The following is a 20845-nucleotide window of genomic DNA, read 5'->3' on the forward strand; positions in this document are numbered from 1 at the left end:
CCCGAAAGGCCAGCCAATCACACTAACAGGGATTGTTGGGTGTTCAAGCATGCAGGCAAGTTAAGGGCCGAAAACAGAGACAAGGGGCTGCACAGCAACGACGAGGAGCCCAAGCCGCCGAACAACAATGGATAGAAGGGCTTTCCCCCACAAGTGTGGACGGTGAACATGATATACGCAACCCACATTCCCAAGCGGGAGCGGAAGCGTGCGCTACGGGACGTATACGCGATGGAGCCAGTCGCCCCAAAGTTCAACCCATGGTCCTCCTGCCCGATCACCTTTGATCGAAGGGACCATCCCACTAGCATCCGTCATGGCAGCTTCGCCGCATTGGTTCTCGACCCAATCATCGACGGATTTCATCTCACAAGAGTCCTCATGGATGGCAGTAGCCTGAACCTGCTTTATCAGGATACAGTGCAGAAAATGGGCATAGATCCCTCAAGGATTAAGCCCACAAGAACGACCTTTAAAGGCGTTATACCAGGTGTAGAAGCCAACTATACAGGCTCAGTAACACTTGACGTGATCTTCGTATCCCCAGACAATTTCCGAAGCAAAGAGTTAATCTTCGATATAGTCCCGTTTCGCAGTGGCTATCACGCCCTGCTCGGATGAACCGCATTCGCAAAGTTCAATGCGGTGCCGCACTACGCATATATCAAGCTCAAGATTCCACGCCCTCGAGGAGTAATTACGGTCAACGGAAACACCGAACGCTCCCTCCGTATGGAGGAGCATAAGGCGGCTCTTGCAGCGGAGGTACAAAGTAGCCTTCTCAGGCAATTCTCCAGTCCGGCCATTAAAAAGCCAGACACTGCCAAGCGCGCCCGGAGTAACCCACAGCAGGACCACCTGGCACACTCTAAGCAAGCGTAGCAATGCGGCCCCAACCCCAGCTTTCGCGACATAGCGAAACCAGTACCTCACGTACATAACTACGCCCTTGAAATACCATGGGCACCGGGGAAGGGGCACAATAACGGAACGCCCAAAATACGGCTTAAAACATACTAGGGGCTGCCAGTTTCTTTTTTTAATTTTTTCTTACTTTCAGGACTCCATACTTCGGATGACCTGTTCAGCAATTCGACTGCCGCACAAACGATGTAAGATCCAGGGAGGCAGACAAGCCATGCCGCATTATGGAACTCCCAGGTGGTCTCTGTTACGAGCGGTATACCTGTTTTAAATACAATTCCGCGGCCTGCCCCTGGTCAGGGCATACTGAATAGTCCAATATCTTTTGCTTACCGCACTATTTGTATCGTTCGGCTTTGATAAATAGCCTCTCTATAAGCAATGCTTAGCTTCTTGTCTATTTTTTGCATTATCTTCTTTTCACATTTATGTTTATTAAATGACATGATTGCACACGTACACCATGGTACGGCAAACATGCCAGGGGCTTCAGTACCCCTCATAATGGTGTGAGAAGTCCGTACACTTTCACAAGTGCGGCACCCCGAACTTATAGCACTATATGCATCGGCTCCGAATCATGATTTGGGTCAATAGTTGGGTTTGGCCGGCTCCTATGTTTTGGTGCCTTACGTTTCGCTCTATCGGCTAAGGTAGCACTAGGAGAACCACTGCGATTGTGCCCCGGTTCAGCTGGGTTAAGCACCTCAGTGGAGAAAGCTAAAACTGATTGTCATGATGTGGCAAGAGACCGATTGCTGTTCGAGAGGTTTTCCGAGTCCCTAAAGGCTTATGCCGCTTCGAGCGAGGAGCTGGCTTTGTCCGGCCAAGGCGTGGATAGCGCCCCGAACTCGGTCTTCCGAACTAGGGGCTTCGCTGAAATTTAAAATTATAGAGTTCTATGGCTAAGTGAGAGTGTTCAAGCATTATAGTCCGATTGCCTGGTTCATTGTGCTGAGCGCCTCCCTCGAAGGACCCAACCATGGGAAAAAGAGCGCTCAGGTTTATCCCGAACACCCCAGCACTAGTGGCACAGGGGCAGAAGCCGACGACTGGCCATCTCTCAATTTTTGATAAACGGCCACACAGAAAGTAATATTTTAAATTCAATAAGCATTGCTTAGCGCATATGAACAAGTTTTCAGTGCACAGGATAAACACGAGCGAGTTCATTCAAATATCACATCCTTGGTACATTCATCCGCTACAAGGCGGGCACCTGCAAGAACATCCTTGTAGTAGTTCTCGGGCTTGCGATGCTCCTTCCCCGGCAGCAGCCCGTCCTTCACAAGCTTCTCACCGTCCAGCTTACCCCAGTGCACCTTTGCACGGGCAAGGGCCCGACGGGCACCTTCGATGCAGACGGAGCGCTTGATGACCTCAAGCCTCGGACAGGCCTCCACCAGCCGCCACACCAGACCGAAATAGCTCCCAGGCAGGGCCTCTCCGGGCCACAGCCAAACTATGATGCCCTTCATGGCCTGCTCGGCCACCTTATGGAGCTCGACCAGCTATTTCAGCTGGTCGCTCAAGGGCACAGGGTGTCCGGCCTCAGAATACTGAGACCAGAACACCTTCTCCGTTGAACTACCCTCTTCAGCTCGGTAGAATGCGGCGGCGGCGGATACGCTGCGGGGAAGATCTGCGAATGCCCCTGGAGAGCTCCAGATTCGGGTAAGTAACAGGTAGTTCACTTTTATATTTCTGCTTTGCATAAAGAATGCCTTACCCGCTGCTATCTTCCTCATCTCCTCCAACTCTTGGAGGGCCTTTTGGGCTTCGGCCTTGGCAGACTTGGCAGCCTCTAGGGCCGTTGCAAGCTCGGATGCTTGCGCCTTCGACTCCAGCTCCAAACTCTCATGTTTTTTCATGAGAGCCTGAAGCTCTTGCTGCACCTCGCCGACCTGAGCCCCAAGTCTATCTCGCTCAGTGCGCTCCGCGGCCGTTTTCTTTTCGGCCTCAGACAGCGCCTACTTAAGGGTCGCCACCTCAGTAGTGGCCCCTACAATAAGCAGTACAATCCTGTTACTCTTTTTGCAATCAAGCCTTTTTATAGGCACTTTTTCTGTAAGGTATTTCTTACCTTCTTCCTCCTCGAGCCGCCGCTTGGCAAGGCCGAGCTCTTGCTCGGTCCGCTCGAGGTCCTGCTTCAGGACACCCACCTCCGCAGTCAGTGCGGCGGTGGATAGCAGCGACGCCTGCATATGCATATTGACTCTTTTTTTTAGACTCCTGCGAAATTTAATAGATCCTCTATTCGCCTTTTCTTTCCGAACGCCAAACAGAGCATCAGGGGCTACTGTCTATGCAGTAATATTTTTACATATTTTTACTTACCTCAAAGCCTGTTAGAAGGCTAGCGCAAGCTTCAGTCAGTCTGCTCTTGGCGGACTGAACCTTCTGGATCACCGTACTCATAATAGTACGGTGCCCCTCGTTGATGGAGGCGTCGTCAAGCACCTCCAGCAGATTGTCCGGCACCTCCGGTTGGACGGAGACCGTCGGCTCAGAAGGCTTGCTCCTCTTGGAAGGAATTCGCCTACTGCGGTCCGGAACTGTGGAAGATTCTGGCGCGGTGTCCGGCACAAAGCCGGACTAAGAGCCCTGGGGAGCCTTATCCCCTTCACTCCTGGAGTCTAGGAGGTTGCCTTGCGGCTCCTCAGAGACCACCTCCTCCTGCCCTGGAGCTTGTCGCGACGCCACTTCGGCGTCATCTGCAGTGCGGGGGGAGATAGCGGGCGGAACTGAGTTGACATCTGATGAGTCCAGGGAGCCGCCCGACGATTCATCGAATTCGGCCCGGGGCGGACTGCATAATTACATTCGACATTAGGGAAAGTTGTGCAACAAAGGAACATCATGAGTTACTCTGATATCCGAACTTACGATTTCGCCGGACAGTTGGCCCTGTTTGGCCACTCCTCTTTGCCCTCTTTGGCGTTGGGGGCGTAGTCCGGCGGAGGGGTCTTCCTTTTCCTAGACCCCTCGGCCTCCCCCATTGGGGCGGCCTTCCTCTTCTCTCCTACCTCCGCTGGGGGGGGGAGAGTTTTCTTCTTCCTCCTCCTCTTTTTTGCAGGAGGAGGGCATCTCGGACTCGTCAGATGATGAGTCCGACACCACCATGTTGCGGGCACTCTTTCGAGTCCCCGTGGTCTTCTTCTTCTTGGCCTTCTTCTCCGGCACCACATAAGGCGCCGGAACCAGCAGCTTCGCTAGTAGAGCTGGGGCTGGGTCTTCGGGCAGCGGAGCTGGACAGTTAATCGGTCCGGATATCGCCCGCCAAGCCTGTCAAAGGTAAGGGAGTTTAGATCCCGCATAGAGTCAAGCTATGAAAAAGGCTTAACATCCTGTAAAAGGTATAGATCGCACACCTCGCTAGCGTGACGCTGCGACCTGTATCCGCGGTCCTCGGAAGCGGATGCGGGAGCCTCGGCGCCCTTGAACAGCATCTTCAGGCGTCTTCGTACGTCGTGTCGAAGAGCCTGCTGAGGGTTTGATGCTGCGCCGGGTCGAACTCCCACAGATTAAAATCCCGTTGTTGGCACGAGAGGATCCGGTGGACGAGCATAACCTGGATTACATTAACAAGCCGGACTAGCTTGTTCATCAAGGACTGGATGCATGTTTGCAATCCGGTCACCTCTTTTTCGTCACCCCATGACAGGCCCGTCTCTTTCCAGGACATAAGCCGCGTGGGGGGTCCGAATCAGAACTCGGGGGCTGCGGTCCATTTCGGATCGCGCGGCTCGGTGATATAAAACTACTCGGATTGCCATCCCTTTAGGGTCTCCACGAAAGAGCCTTCGAACCATAGGACGTTGGCCATCTTGCCCGCCATGGTGCCTCCGCACTCCGCCTGGCTGCCGCGCACCACCTTGGTCTTGACATTGAAGGTCTTGAGCCAGAGGCTGAAATGAGGGCGGACGCGGAGAAAAGCCTCACACACGACGATAAACGCCGAGATGTTGAGGATGAAGTTCGGAGCCAGATCGTGGAAATACAGGCCGTAGTAGAACATGAGCCCACGGACAAATGGGTGGAGTGGAAAACCCAGTCCGCGGAGGAAGTGGGGGAGAAATACTACCCTCTCATGGGGCCTTGGGGTGGGGAGAAGCTGCCCCTCTTCGGGAAGCCGGTGCGCGATGTCCTTGGACAGGTATCCGGCCTTCCTTAGCTTCTTCACTTTGCCCTCCGTGGCGGAGGAGACCATCCACTTGCCTCCCGCTCCGGACATTGCTGGAGAAGGTTGAGGTCGGAAGTGCGGGCTTGGGCGCTGGAGCTCGGGTGCGCAGGAGATGGATAGGCAAGGGAGGAAGAAGGCGTAGGTAAAAAGGTGGATCCTTGTCCCCTTATATGGGCAGATGCGGTTGTGCGTCCCCACCTGCCTAGTAAAACTCGCTTGCCTCCCAAGCGCCATGATAAGTGCGCGGTTGGGTTACCCACGTGCGTATTGATGAGAATCCCGTAAAAGGGGGGTACACGATCTCTGCTTTGACAAGACGTGCCAAGGAAATCGCCTCGCAAAACACGCTGAGGTGGAAAAGTGAAAACGATTTGAGTGAAGGACTTGGCTGTAGTGTGATGACGCACTGCGGAATACGTCGGCAGATTTGATTTGTGTTAATATTATTCTCTCTATGGCAATATGTGGAAGCTTATTTTGCAGAGCCGGACACTACTCTTGGTGTTTACAATCTTCTATGAAGGACTTGGAGGAGGAACCCGCCTTGCAATGCCGAAGACAATTTGCGCGCCGGACTCGTCGTCATTGAAGCCTGGTTCAGGGGCTACTGAGGGAGTCCTGGATTAGGGGGTGTTCGGGTAGCCGGACTATACCTTCAGCCGGACTCCTGGACTATGAAGATACAAGATTGAAGACTTCGTCCCGTGTCCGGATGGGACTTTCCTTGGCGTGGAAGGCAAGCTTGGCGATGCGGATATTCAAGATCTCCTACCATTGTAACCGACTCTATGTAACCCTAACCCTATCCGGTGTCTATATAAACCGGAGGGTTGTAGTCCGTAGGCGATCAACTCCATATACAACAATCATACCATAGGCTAGCTTCTAGGGTTTAGCCTCCTTGATCTCGTGGTAGATCTACTCTTGTACTACCTATATCATCAATATTAATCAAGCAGGACGTAGGGTTTTACCTCCATCAAGAGGGCCCGAACCTGGGTAAAACATCCTGTTCCCTGCCTCCTGTTACCATCCGGCCTAGACGCACAGTTCGGGACCCACTACCCGAGATCCGCCGGTTTTGACACCGACACCAGCCATGGCCATAGACCAACTTAGGCCAAAATCCTAAGCTTGGGGGAGTACGTATTTCTCACTGACATTACATTCATGTTCACACACTCATTGTTAGTTGTCGGTGCTCATACTTTTTTATTGTATCAACCATGCCAGTTTATTTTCCTTTTTATGCTTTCTTCTTGTGTGTTTAATAAACTTTAAGAAAAACAAAAAAATAGTTGTAGTTTTAAAATAGTTTACTTTCCATGCTTGTAGTAGTAACTAAAAGGAAAACCCAAAAAGATTTCTTGTTCTTCTTTTGCTTGTTGGGAGCTTTCCCGTGTAAATAGTTTTATTTCTTTTCTTTTTCTTTGGGGGTCGATAGGAGAAGACCATAATTAAAATGTTAAAGTGGCTCTTATATGCATTATTGTTGATCTTACAAAGAGCCCATATTACCTTGTCTTCTCTCTTGAATTGAATGCTTGCAGATTCCAGCTTAGTCCAATGCACGTGCACTATTATTATTATCCACACTATTCGGTCGTGCAAGTGAAAGGCAATAATGATGATTATATGATGAACTTATTGAGATGAGAAAAAGCCGGTATGAACTTGACCTCTCTTGTTTTTTTAAATATGATTAGTTTATCGTTCCTGATTCAGCCTATTATGAATAAACATATTTGCAATGACAATTAGAGATTGTAGTTGCTTATGCCATGCTTAATTAGCTAGGAGCTTATACTGGTTTACCTTGCGTGCCAACATGCTATTAAAATGGTTGTGATGTGGTATGATAGGGTGGTATCCTCTTTTGAACAATTTGAGTGGCTTGACTTGGCACATGTTCATGCATGTAGTTGAAACAAAATCAACATAGCCTCTACGATATTTATGTTCATGGTGCATTATATCCTACTCATGCTTTCATTTGATGTTGATTAATTTTAATGCATGCTCATGACTGTTGTTGCTCTCTAGCTGGTTGCTTCCCAGTGTTTTGCTAGCCTTCACTTGTACTAAGCGGGATTACTGCTTGTGCATCCAAATCCATACACCCCAAAGTTATTCCATATGAGTCAACCATACCTACCTACATATGGTATCTATCTTCTGTTCCAAGTAAATTTGTATGTGCCAAACTCTAAACCTTCAAATAAACATTATGTTTTGTATGCTCGAATAGCTCATGTATCAACTAGGGTTGTCTGTATCTTCCATGTTAGGCGGGTTATTCTCAAGAGGAGTGGACTCCGCTCCTCACTCACGAGAAAATGGTTGGTCACAAGGATGACCAGTCCCTTGCTTTATGCAAATCAAATCAAAATAATCGCAAACAAAATTCCCCCGGGACTGTTGTTAGTTGGAGGCACTCGTTGTTTTGAGCAAGCCATGGATTGATGCTTGTTGGTGGAGGGGGAGTGTAAACTTTACCATTCTGTTTGGGAACCGCCTATAATGTGTGTAGCATGGAAGATATCGCCATCTCTTCGTTGTTATGTTGGCAATGAAAGTATACCGCTCAAAATATTATTCATATCTATTTCAAAACCGAGCTCTGGCGCCTCTACAAATCCCTGCTTCCCTCTGCGAATGGCCCATCTATTTACTTTTATGTTGAGTCATCATCCTCTTATTAAAAAGCACCAGTTGGAGAGCACCGCTGTCATTTGCATGCATTATTGTTAGTTTACATTGAGTATGAATTGACTGGATCTTTTTTACCATGAATTACAATGTCTAGTCAGTCCTTGATTTTTAAAGGTGCTCTGCATTTATGTTTTGCGGTCTCAGAAAGGGCTAGCGAGATACCGTCTTCTTATATCATATCATGATTGTTTTGAGAAAGTGTTTTCATCCGAGATTCATTATTATTGCTCGCTAGTTGATTATGTCATTGATATGAGTAAACATGAGACCTAAATGTTATTGTGAATATGGTTAGTTCATAATCTTTGCTGAAAACTTGAATGCTGGCTCTACATATTTACAACAACAAGAGCAAACAGAATTTGTAAAAAAAATTCTTTATCACTTTCAGTTTATCAACTGAATTGCTTGAGGACAAGCAAAGGTTTAAGTTTGGGGGAGTTGATACATCTCCGTCGTATCTACTTTTCAAACACTTTTGCCCTTGTTTTGGAAACTAACTTGCATGATTTGAATGGAACTAACCCGGACTGACGATGTTTTTGGTAGAATTGCCATGGTGTTATTTCTGTGCAGAAATAAAAGTTCTCGGAACGACCTGAAAATCAACAGATAATTATTTTGGAATATATAAAAAACACTGGAAGTAAGATCCATGTTAGGGGGCCCACACCCTCTCCACGAGGGTGGGGGCGTGCCTGCACCCCCTGCCTTGTGGGCCCTCTAACGCTCCACCGACCTCAACCATGACTCCATATAGTCACTTTCGGGGAGAAAAAATCAGAGACAAGGATTCATCGCGTTTTACGAGCCGCCACCAAGCCCTAAACTCTCTCGGGAGGGCTGATCTGGAGTCTGTTCGGGGCTCCGGAGAGGGGAATTCGTCGCCATTGTCATCATCAACCATGCTCCATCACCAATTTCATGATGCTCACTGCCATGCTTGAGTAATTCCATCGTAGGCTTGCTGGACAGCGATGGGTTGGATGAGATTTATCATGTAATCTAGTTAGTTTTGTTAGGGTTTGATCCCTAGTATCCCTTATGTTCTGAGATTGATGTTGCTATGACTTTGCTATGCTTAATGCTTGTCACTAGGGCCCGAGTGCCATGATTTCAGATCTGAACCAATTATGTTTTCATAGATATATGAGAGTTCTTGATCCTATCTTGCAAGTCTATAGTCACCTATTATGTGTTATGATCCGTTAACCCCGAAGTGACAGTAATCGGGATACTTACCGGTGATGACCGTAGTTTGAGGAGTCCATGTATTCACTATGTGTTAATGCTTTGGTTCGGTACTCTATTAAAAGGAGGCCTTAATATCCCTTAGTTTCCAATAGGACCCCGCTGCCATGGGAGGGTAGTACAAAAGATGTCATGCAAGTTCTTTCCATAAGCACGTATGACTATATTCAGAATACATGCCTACATTACATTGATGAATTGGAGCTAGTTCTGTGTCACCCTATGTTATGACCGTTACATGATGAACCGCATCCTGCATAATTCTCCATCATCGATCCAATGCCTACGACTTTCCATATATTGTTCTTCGCTTATTTACTTTTCCGTTGCTACTGTTATCATCACTATAAAACACCAAAAATATTACTTTTGCTACTGTTACTTTTTACCACCATTACCATTACTATCATATTACTTTGCTACTAAATACCTTGTTGTAGATATTAAGTTTTCGTGTGTGGTTGAATTGACAACTCAGCTACTAATACTTGAGAATATTCTTCGGCTCCCCTTGTGTCGAATCAATAAATTTGGGTTGAATACTCTACCCTCAAAAACTGTTGCGATCCCCTGTACTTGTGGGTTATCACACATCTTCAGGGGGAGTTGTTCTATATCTTGAAATCAAATTCCTCAATATTAGTATTTACACTTCATATGTTTATCCCCGTTGAAAACTTAACCTATATTGTCATCAATCACCAAAAAGGGGGAGATTGTAAATGCATCTAGTACCCCTTCGTGATTTTGGTGTATTGAAGACTTATAGGTTAAGGGACTGATGCGTTTGTGAGTGTACACAAGTCTATAGGTCTAGGAGGAGTTTGATATTTACAGAGAAAGCCGACCCCTAAAAATGAAGTTCTTCGATTGAAGACTTTGGATTTCTGAAGACTTTGAAAGTGAAGAAATTGGTGTGACCATGAAGACTTGGTATTCATTCGAGGAACATAAAGCGTGAAGACTTTTGTTTTCATAGTTTCTTTTTTCTCTTTCTTGAGTCATAGGAAACACCATACTGTTAAAGGGGGTCGAGGAAATACTAAGGAAAAGTTTCCAAGTGATGCTCGACTCAAAATCCTACACCTACCAATCCATTCGAGTGAAGCCATTGGAAATCTCATGCACTTCAGTCAATTTCTTCAGTGACAGAGACGAAGTTCTTCTGGTCTTTGAGGAATTTGTTCTGACTAAGGAGTTAGGAATTCGCCAGTGCGGATTGCCTACAAGTGAGGAACATGATAGCCCTGAGGAATTTGATAGTCAAATTTCTGACCGTTGTTGTGCTACACGCCAGCTGTCCCAAAATATCTTCCCAACCTAACGGTCATATCATTGACGGGCATTTATGTCTTATCATGTCGGGCTGCTCCCTAGGCTATAAATAGCCGCCCCCTACAACCACTAGCTAGTTGGCTGCTCCGAGAGAAACTGGCACTTGTCATTTGAGAGCATCCCATCCTCCGAGGACTTTGAGCAAAAATCATCAAGTGAGGAAAACCCAAACCCAAACACCTACAAACCCAAATTGATTGAGCATCACTAAAGAGATTGATCCTGCATGGATCCGACGCTTATTACCTTTGAAGACTGTGCATCTTCCAGACGGTTAGGCGTCATGGTCTAGAGCATCCAAGAGGAAATTGTGGATCGCTGAGTGACCGAGTTTGTGAAGGTTGGAAGTCACCTGAAGACTTAGCACGAGTGATTGGGTGAGGTCTGTGTGACCTTAGCTCAAGGGGAATACGTTGAGGACTAAGTGTCCTGGACTGTGTGTTCAGGACTTGGTGTCTGGGACTGTGTGTCCTCAGGTTTGAATACCTAGCTGCCCTAACCAGAAGTACAACTGTCACAACTGTTGGAACTGGTCTACCAAATCATTGTCTTCATTGAGCTAACTGGTTCCATTTCCTCAACCCTTCCATTTCCTCATTTCGGTGTTGTGTGCTTGTTCATATCTGTTCGAAGACTTTGATTGAAGACTTTCTCAATTTCCTCATTTCAATTTCGTCAGTCTGTTTGTCTTCGTCCTGTTTTATCCTGTGCTTACGCTTTCTGTACTCTGTGTCTGTTTTCATTTCATCATGATATCCATGTTTATGTTATGTCATGTATGCATCTGAGTATTTATTCCACTTCAAGTAGTTCTTTGCTCAGGAATTTCCTCACCCTGATATTCCTCGGTGAAGAATTTATAAAAATCACCTATTCACCCCCCCCTCTAGTCGACTTAATGCACTTTCAAGCATATATACTATACGTATGCGTCTGTGAACAAGTACACCTCACTCAGTGTGGGGACTTTTTGGTTACCGAGGCACGTGCCACATCAAAATTGTGAAATTGGTTATTCATGTTGGAAATATGCCCTAGAGGCAATAATAAATTGGTTATTATTATATTTCCTTGTTCATGATAATCGTTTATTATCCATGCTATAATTGTATTGATAGGAAACTCAGATACATGTGTGGATACATAGACAACACCATGTCCCTAGTAAGCCTCTAGTTGACTAGCTCGTTGATCAATAGATGGTTACGGTTTCCTAACCATGGACATTGGATGTCGTTGATAACGGGATCACATCATTAGGAGAATGATGTGATGGACAAGACCCAATCCTAAGCCTAGCACAAAGATCGTGTAGTTTGTATGCTAAAGCTTTTCTAATGTCAAGTATCATTTCCTTAGACCATGAGATTGTGCAACTCCCGGATACCGTAGGAATGCTTTGGGTGTACCAAACGTCACAACATAACTGGGTGGCTATAAAGGTACACTACGGGTATCTCCGAAAGTGTCTGTTGGGTTGGCACGAATCGAGACTGGGATTTGTCACTCCGTGTGACGGAGAGGTATCTCTGGGCCCACTCGGTAGGACATCATCATAATGTGCACAATGTGACCAAGGAGTTGATCACGGGATGATGTGTTACGGAACGAGTAAAGAGACTTGTCGATAACGAGATTGAACAAGGTATCGGATACCGACGATCAAATCTCGGGCAAGTACAATACCGCTGGACAAAGGGAATTGTATACGGGATTTATTGAATCCTCGACATCGTGGTTCATCCGATGAGATCATCGTGGAACATGTGGGAGCCAACATGGGTATCCAGATCCCATTGTTGGTTATTGGCCGGAGAGTTGTCTCGGTCATGTCTGCATGGTTCCCGAACCCGTAGGGTCTACACACTTAAGGTTTGGTGACGCTAGAGTTGTTATGGGAAATAGTATGTGGTTACCGAAGCTTGTGCAGAGTCCCGGATGAGATCCCGGACATGACGAGGAGCTCCGGAATGGTTCGGAGGTGAAGATCGATATATTGGACGAAGGGTATTGGAGTCCGGAATTGTTCCGGGGGTACCAGGTGATGACCAGCGTGTCCGAAAGGGGTTTCGGAGGCCCCGGCAAGCGTTGGGGGGCCTTGGGCCAAGGGGATAGGGCACATCAGCCCACTAAGGGGCTGAGCGCCCCTCCCACCCCATCTCAGGTAACCAGGAGAGGTGGGGGCGCCACCCCTAGGGCAGCCGCCTCTCACGGCTTGGGGGGCAAGTTTCCTAGGGGGTGGGGGCGCCCAAACCCATCTAGGGTTTCCCCTGTGGCCGCCGCCCCTCCCCTAGGGAACCCTAGGGCGCCTCCCCCTCCTCCCTTCCCCCTATATATAGTGAGGGAGAGAGAGGGCAGCCGCACCCTTCCCCTGGCGCAGCCCTCTCCCTCCTCCAACACCTCGTCCTCCTCCATAGTTCTTGGCGAAGCCCTGCCGGAGAACCACGAGCTCCATCACCACCATGCCGTCGTGGTGTTGGAGTTTTCCCTCAACTTCTCCTATCCCCTTGCTGGATCAAGAAGGAGGAGACGTCCCCGGACTGTACGTGTGTTGAACGCGGAGGTGCCGTCCGTTCGGCACTAGGATCATCGGTGATTTGGATCACGACGAGTACGACTCCTTCAACCCCGTTCACTTGAACGCTTCCGCTTAGCGATCTACAAGGGTATGTAGATGCACTCCCCTCTCCCTCGTTGCTAGATGACTCCATAGATTGATCTTGGTGATGCGTAGAAAATTGTGAATTTCTGCTATGATCCCCAACAATTCAAACATCACACAACACCTTTTTGGGCCACATGCATATATATCCTAGCTAGGACACTCACGTGAGATGCTTCCATCTGTGGGCCCACGAGGTCATCGTTGATGCATGCATGCATGCATCACTTTGACCTTGCTACATCGGGAGAGGTTAATTAATTTCACCATCGATGAGGATTCTTTTGGGTTGTACATATATTACGGCAGGAGCATATAATATGCGGTGAAGAGGGGGGAAGGGGACCATCATATGTAGTAGGCTTGATATGAACCTCGCTCTGTGTGGGTGCATGGTTTACACTTTTTGAGGCATGTTGCACATCAAAGTTGTGCATATTGGGTATTCAACATATATATGTTTGGCCCACATGCAAAGCGGTGGTGGTTGTCCTCTCGCACCCACTTAAGCGGTTATCAGCGATATCAATGCTTTCCGTATGTGGGCCCGCTTGGTCCATCACTTCTTTTTGCCTGACAACAAGAGAGGTTAATTTGACTTAGGAGGCGATTATTATTTTTGCTCTGGGATGACATACATGATACACTTTGAGCACACACATATGCATGTGTACGCATGAATCCCTTCCATTGAGTCGAAGTGGCTAGCACAACGACACCATCATGAACCGATCTCGCTTTGTGTGGGGAGCTAGTGTACGATTTTTGACACACGCGCCAGATCAATGTTGTGTATTCAAACATGCATGCACACATCACCTCCATACATATGCATGTATTGGTTGCCTTCGAACGATACACTCCCTCGCGTGGTTATCGGCGACAAGCCTATATATTTGTGGGCCCGCGTTGACATCCATGATCACCTTGACCAACAACAAGATAGGTTACCATGGCGGATTCTTCATTTGGTTAGTATTATCGTAGTATAGGTCATGGTGAGATTCAGACCTAATTAAGTTTAAGTGCATATACTATGCACGCATGCATGCATATATGAATCCCCGTCATTGGCTTGAAGTGTGGTGTAACATACATATGCATCATCAACCTAACCCTCACTCAGTGTGGGGATTTCTAGTTTGAAATCACGGTGCCACATCAAAGTTGTTCATTATTACTCAAAAACACACCTCTCCATACATATGTTTGGGCCACACTCATGCAGTGGTTGTCTTTGGGGACTAGCTACTTGCGTGATTATTGGTGATCTAGCCCATCTCTAGGGTCGCATGGATGGCCATCACTTTGACCAACAACAAGACAGAGGTTGTATGACCAAGGTGGATTATTCTTGGTCCATTTTACGACCCATCTTGGTGAGATATACGCCTCTCAGGCCCGCCGACTGAAAGTGTGTGATACATCTCCGTCGTATCTACTTTTCGAAACACTTTTGCCCTTGTTTTGGACTCTAACTTGCATGATTTGAATGGGACTAACCCAGACCGACGCTGTTTTCAGCAGAATTGCCATGGTGTTATTTTTGTGCAAAAATAAAAATTCTTGGAATGACCTGAAAATCAACGGAGATTATTTTTGGAATATATAAAAAATACTGGAGGAAAGATCCACGACAGGGGGCCCACACCATGTCCACGAGGGTGGGGGCGCGCCCTACTCCCCTGGGCGCACCCCCTAGCTCGTGGCCCCCCTGATGCTCCACCAACCTCAACTCCAACTCCATATATTCGTGTTCGGGGAGAAAAAAATCAGAGAGAAGGATTCATCGTGTTTTATGATACGGAGCCGCCGCCAAGCCCTAAACTCTCTCAGGAGGGCTGATCTGGAGTCTGTTCGTGGATCCGGAGAGGGGAATCCATCGCCATCGTCATCATCAACCTTCCTCCATCACCAATTTCATGATGCTCACCGCCGTGCGTGAGTAATTCCATCGTAGGCTTGCTGGACGGTGATGGGTTGGATGAGATTTATCATGTAATCGAGTTAGTTTTGTTAGGGTTTGATCTCTAGTATCCACTATGTTCTGAGATTGATGTTGCTATGAATTTGCTATGCTTAATGCTTGTCATTAAGGCCCGAGTGCCATGATTTCAGATCTGAACCTATTATGTTTTCATGAATATATGTGAGTTCATGATCCTATCTTGCAAGTCTATAGTCACCTATTATGTGTTATGATCCGTTAACCCTGAAGTGACAATAATCGGGATACTTACCGGTGATGACCGTAGTTTGAGGAGTTCATGTATTCACTATGTGTTAATGCTTTGGTTTGGTACTCTATTAAAAGGAGGCCTTAATATCCCTTAGTTTCCAATAGGACCCAGCTGCCAGGGGAGGGTAGGACAAAAGATGTCATGCGAGTTCTTTTCCATAAGCACGTATGACTATATTCAGAATACATGCCTACATTACATTGATGAACTGGAGCTAGTTCTGTGTCACCCTATGTTATGATTGTTACATGATCGATCGCATCCAGCATAATTCTCTATCACTAATCCAATGCCTACGAGCTTTTCCTATATTGTTCTTCGCTTATTTACTTTTTCGTTGCTACTGTTACAATCACTGTAAAACCCAAAAATATTACTTTTGCTATCGTTACCACTACTATCATATTACTTTGCTACTAAACACTTTGCTATAGATATTAAGTTATCCAGGTATGGTTGAATTGACAACTCAGCTGCTAATACTTGAGAATATTCTTTGGCTCCCCTTGTGTCGACTCAATAAATTTGGGTTGAATACTCTACCCTCAAAAACTGTTACGATCCCCTATACTTGTGGGTTATCAAGAACATTTTTTGGCACCATTGCCGGGGAGCATAGCTCTATTCTTTGAGTTACTTGGGATTTATATCTGCTTATCATTATGAAGAACTTGAAAGATCAACGAACCAAGATTTTTCCCTCAACTACGAGGGGAGGTAAGGAACTGCCATCTAGCTCCGCACTTGATTCACCTTCTGTTTTGAGTAACCTTGCGACACCTAAACCTGCTTCTGCTATTAGTTGTGATATGTCACATGTTATTGATGATGCCACTTCTGCTTTGCATGATACTTATGATGAAACTACTTCTATGCTTGATACTATTGTGCCACTAGGTGAATTTCTTGATGAACAACTTGCTAGGGCTAGAGAGAATGAAATTATTAAAACTGATAATATTGATGAAAGTGGTGATGAAGATTCTCCCCCTAGATATGAATTACCTGTTGTTCCTGAGGGTTATGTTATGGATGAAGAAACTGCTAGAGACTTTCTTGCCTGCAATGATAGAAGTGATCTTAAGAAACTATTAGCTAAGCTGAAAGAAAAATCTCTGAATGCTAGAATGAAATATGATCCTGCTTATGCTACTTCACCTATCTTTCTTACTGATAAGGATTATGATTTCTCTGTCGATCCTGAGTTAATTACTTTGGTTGAATCTGATCCTTTCTATGGCTATGAATTTGATACTGTTGTGGCACATCTTACTAAATTAAATGATATAGCTACCCTGTTCACTAATGATGAGAAAACTCGCTACTATTATATCCTTAAATTATTCCCGTTCTCATTAAAGGGTGATGCTAAGATATGGTTTAATTCTCTTGATCCTAGTTGTGTGCGTAGTCCCCAGGATATGATTTACTACTTCTCTGCTAAATATTTCCCCGCTCATAAGAAACAAGCTGCTTTTAGGGAAATATATAATTTTGTGCAAATTGAAGAAGAGAGTCTCCCACAAGCTTGGGGGAGGCTTCTCCAATTACTTAATGCTTTGCCTGATCATCCTCTCAAGAAAAATGAAATACTTGATATCTTTTATAATGGACTAACCGATGCTTCCAGAGATTATCTGGATAGTTGTGCTGGTTGTGTTTTCAGGGAAAGAACAGTTGATCAAGATAAAATTCTATTGAATAATATGTTGACTAATGAAAATAATTGGACACTTACTGAACCAACTCCTAAGCCAACTCCGAAGAAAAGGGGTATTCTATTTCTCAGTCCTGAAGATATGCAAGAGGCAAAGAAATCTATGAAAGAAAAAGGTATAAAAGCTGAAGATGTTAAGAATTTACCTCATGTTAAGAAATGCATGGTCTTAACTCATCACCTATTGAAGAAATACACAGTCTCGATAACCCGACACATGTAGTAAAGGTAAACTCTCTCTATAGATATGATAAAGCTGAAATCCCTCCTGCTAAGTTTGCTAGCCAATGTTTGGATGAATTTGATAACTTTGTGGTTAAGCAAGAAGATTTTAATGCTTATTTTGGTAGACAACTAAAACGAAATACTTATATGTGAACACTTGAGTGATTATATGGATAGTGTTAAAGGTGAACTTAAACTCATTAGTAAACATGCTTCGATGGTTACCACTCAAGTAGAACAAGTACTGAAAGCTCAGAATGATTTGCTCAATTAATTGAATAGTAAGAATAATGAATTTGTTGTTAGAGTTGCAACTAGAGGAGGTAATGTGACTCGGGAACCTTTGTATCCTAAGGGCCACCCTAAGAGAATTGAGCAAGATTCTCAGAGAATTAATATTGATGCACCTAGTCCTTCTAAAAGGAAGAAAAAGAAAAATGATAGGACTTTGCATGCTTCTAGTGAACCTGTTATTGACACACCTGAGAATCCCAATGATATTTCTATCTCTGATGCTGAGACACAATCCGGTATGAACATGAACCTAGTGATAATGTTAATGATGATGTTCATGTTGATGCTCAACCTAGGAATAATAATGATGTAGAAATTGAACCTGTTGTTGATCTTGATAACCCACAATCAAAGAATCAACATTATGATAAGAGAGACTTTGTTGCTAGGAAGCACGGTAAAGAAAGAGAACCATGGGTTCAGAAACCCATGCCCTTTCCTCCTAAACCATCCAAGAAAAAGGATGATGAGGATTTTGAGCGCTTTGCCGAAATGGTTAGACCTATCTTTTGGCGTATGCGTTTAACTAACATGCTTAAAATGAATCCTTATGCTAAATATATGAAGGAAATAGTTACTAATAAAAGAAAGACACCGGAAGCTGAAATTTCCACCATGCTTGCTAATTATACTTTTAAGGGTGGAATACCAAAGAAACTTGGAGATCCCGGAGTACCAACTATACCATGCTCCATTAAAAGAAACTATGTTAAAACTGCTTTATGTGATCTTGGAGCCGGTGTTAGTGTTATGCCTCTCTCTTTATATCGTAGACTTGATTTGAATAAGTTGACACCTACTGAAATATCTTTGCAAATGGCTGATAAATCAACTACTATACCTGTCGGTATTTGTGAGGATGTGCCTGTTGTGGTTGCAAACGTTACTATTTTAACAGACTTTGTTATTCTTGATATTCGCAAGGACGGTAGTATGTCTATTATTCTTGGAAGACTCTTTTTGAATACTGCAGGGGCTGTTATTGATTGCACCAAAGGCAATGTCACTTTTCATGTTAATGGTAATGAGCATACGGTACACTTTCCGAGGAAACAACCTCAAGTCCACAGTATCAATTCTATTGGAAAAATTCCAACAAACACTACTGTAGGTTTTGAATTACCTCTTCCTACTGTCAAGAAGAAATATGATATTATTATTGTCAGGCACATGCATATCCCCGTTGAGGTAACCTAGTGTTATTCCAAATTTCTCTAGTTCCATGTTATTCGGAATGAGTTTGTTAACAAGACATGGTCAACCTTGTTAGTGGATTCCTTTTGATGAACATGAGATGGGTGAATTTAGAAAACACAACTCTCTATACCCTCTTTTTACTTTATGTTATTTATATTAAATAAAGCAAAAATAGTAATTGTTGTCAGGTTTCTGAATTATCCATGCAATAAAAATACCCCGAAAATAAAATTTCTCCAAATGCCCTGAAAATTAAATGTGATTTTTTCTAGAATATTTGAGAATATATGGCACTGAGAACACACCAAGGGAGCAAGCACCTGGCTACGAGGGTCTAGGGCGCACCCACCCCCTGGGCGCGCCCCCTGCCTCGTGGCCCATGGTGGCTCCCCTCCACTTATTCTAGCCACCACACACTCCTTCTTCCTCCCAAAAAAATCACCAACCAGCTTAAGCACGAGTTCTAGCTCATCTTGCTGCCATTTTCGATCTCCTAGCTCAAAGCTCTATTCACAAAACTGCTTTGGGGGACTGTTCTTTGGTATGTGACTCCTCCAATGGTCCAATTAGTTTTTGTTCTGGTGCTTTATTCATTGCAAATTTTTGCTACTTAGGTGACCCTGTTCTTGAGCTTGCATGTCAAATTTATGTGGTCAAAAGTAGTTTTAATGCATGATATTGCCTCTAGGAACTTGTAGGAGTAGTTCCTATCAATTTTGTTGAGTTTGGTGCACTTTTATTTTGAAGTTACTAAAAAATTCAGAAATTTTTCAGAGGAAGAAATATGTTTAGGAAAATGTACCAAGGTGGTTCTTCAAGGAAGCAAGGACCCAGACCCGCAATACGTGATGCGGACGATGAACCACCGAGGGATGCTCAAGTGCGGCCTTGTGAATGGACGTCGGAGTATTTCATGGTCCAAGCAGGAATTAAAGAGGAATTTGATGCATATGTGCGTAATGCTGATCTGGAGAGCTTCGAGGCAGATAAGTGCCGATAATACCTCTATTTAACTGATTCATTTGTGAGAAGGTTTAAATTTTCATCCTCATGCAATTCACAAACTGTCCTATTTGATCTTTATGATAAATCTTATACCATGGATTTAGAGGATTTTAATACTGCCTGCAAACTCCCACAATGGGGTAGTGCTAGTGAACCTAGCAAATCTGAGCTTAGAGATTTTCTTGCTAGTATTACAGTGGGGGGATCTAGAGATGTAACACAAGCCACCATAGGGAGCATTCATTTTCCCGCTATACATTATTTTGCTCTCTTCATAGGAAGGTGCATGAATGGTAAAGATGAAGCATTTCACATGTGTGTACCTGACCTTAGCGTTCTCAGGAGCGCTGTTTTAGGAGATAAACAATACAACTTGGGGGCTATTGTTGCACGTAGGTTGCATAATAATCGTATTCATGGATATTTATTTGGTGGAATTTATGCAACTCGTATAGCTAACTTTCTTGAGATACCCATACGTGGAGATGATACTGAGTTGCCTCCTTCTTATCTAGATTATGATGCTATGGTTCGTCATCAGTTTGTTGAGAGGAACGACCCGTCCCTCCAGTACCGACTAATCTTTGACAGACGATGCACCTATCATGTCGCTCTCCCTGCTCCTGCTTTCTTTGACTTTTAGGCAAAGGGGAGATATGTTATATCTAGGGAGGAGGCGAACGAGTATAAGAGGAGGACGGAGACAGCTCGCCTCCAAGTGGCAGCTCATGAGGCAATAGCGGCTACATCACAGTACGACCCCAACTACAACTTTGGATATCCGCCAGGCCAGCCGTGGCAGTAGACCAACTTAGGCCAAAAGCCTAAGCTTGGGAGAGTATGTATTTCTCACCAACATTACATTCCTGTTCACACACTCTTGCTAGTTGTCGGTGCTCATACTTTTTCACTGTATTATCCATGCTAGTTTATTTCCCTTTTTATGCTTTCTTCTTGTGTGCCTTAATAAACCTTAAGAAAAACCAAAAAATTAGTTGTAGCTTTTAGTTAGTTTAATTTTCATGCTATAGTAGTAGTAATTAAAAAGAAAACCCAAAAAGATTTCTCGTTCTTATTTTGCTTGTTGGGAGCTTTCCCGT

Source organism: Triticum dicoccoides, chromosome 1A, assembly GCF_002162155.2.
Source record: "Triticum dicoccoides isolate Atlit2015 ecotype Zavitan chromosome 1A, WEW_v2.0, whole genome shotgun sequence".
Classification (NCBI taxonomy): domain Eukaryota; kingdom Viridiplantae; phylum Streptophyta; class Magnoliopsida; order Poales; family Poaceae; genus Triticum; species Triticum dicoccoides.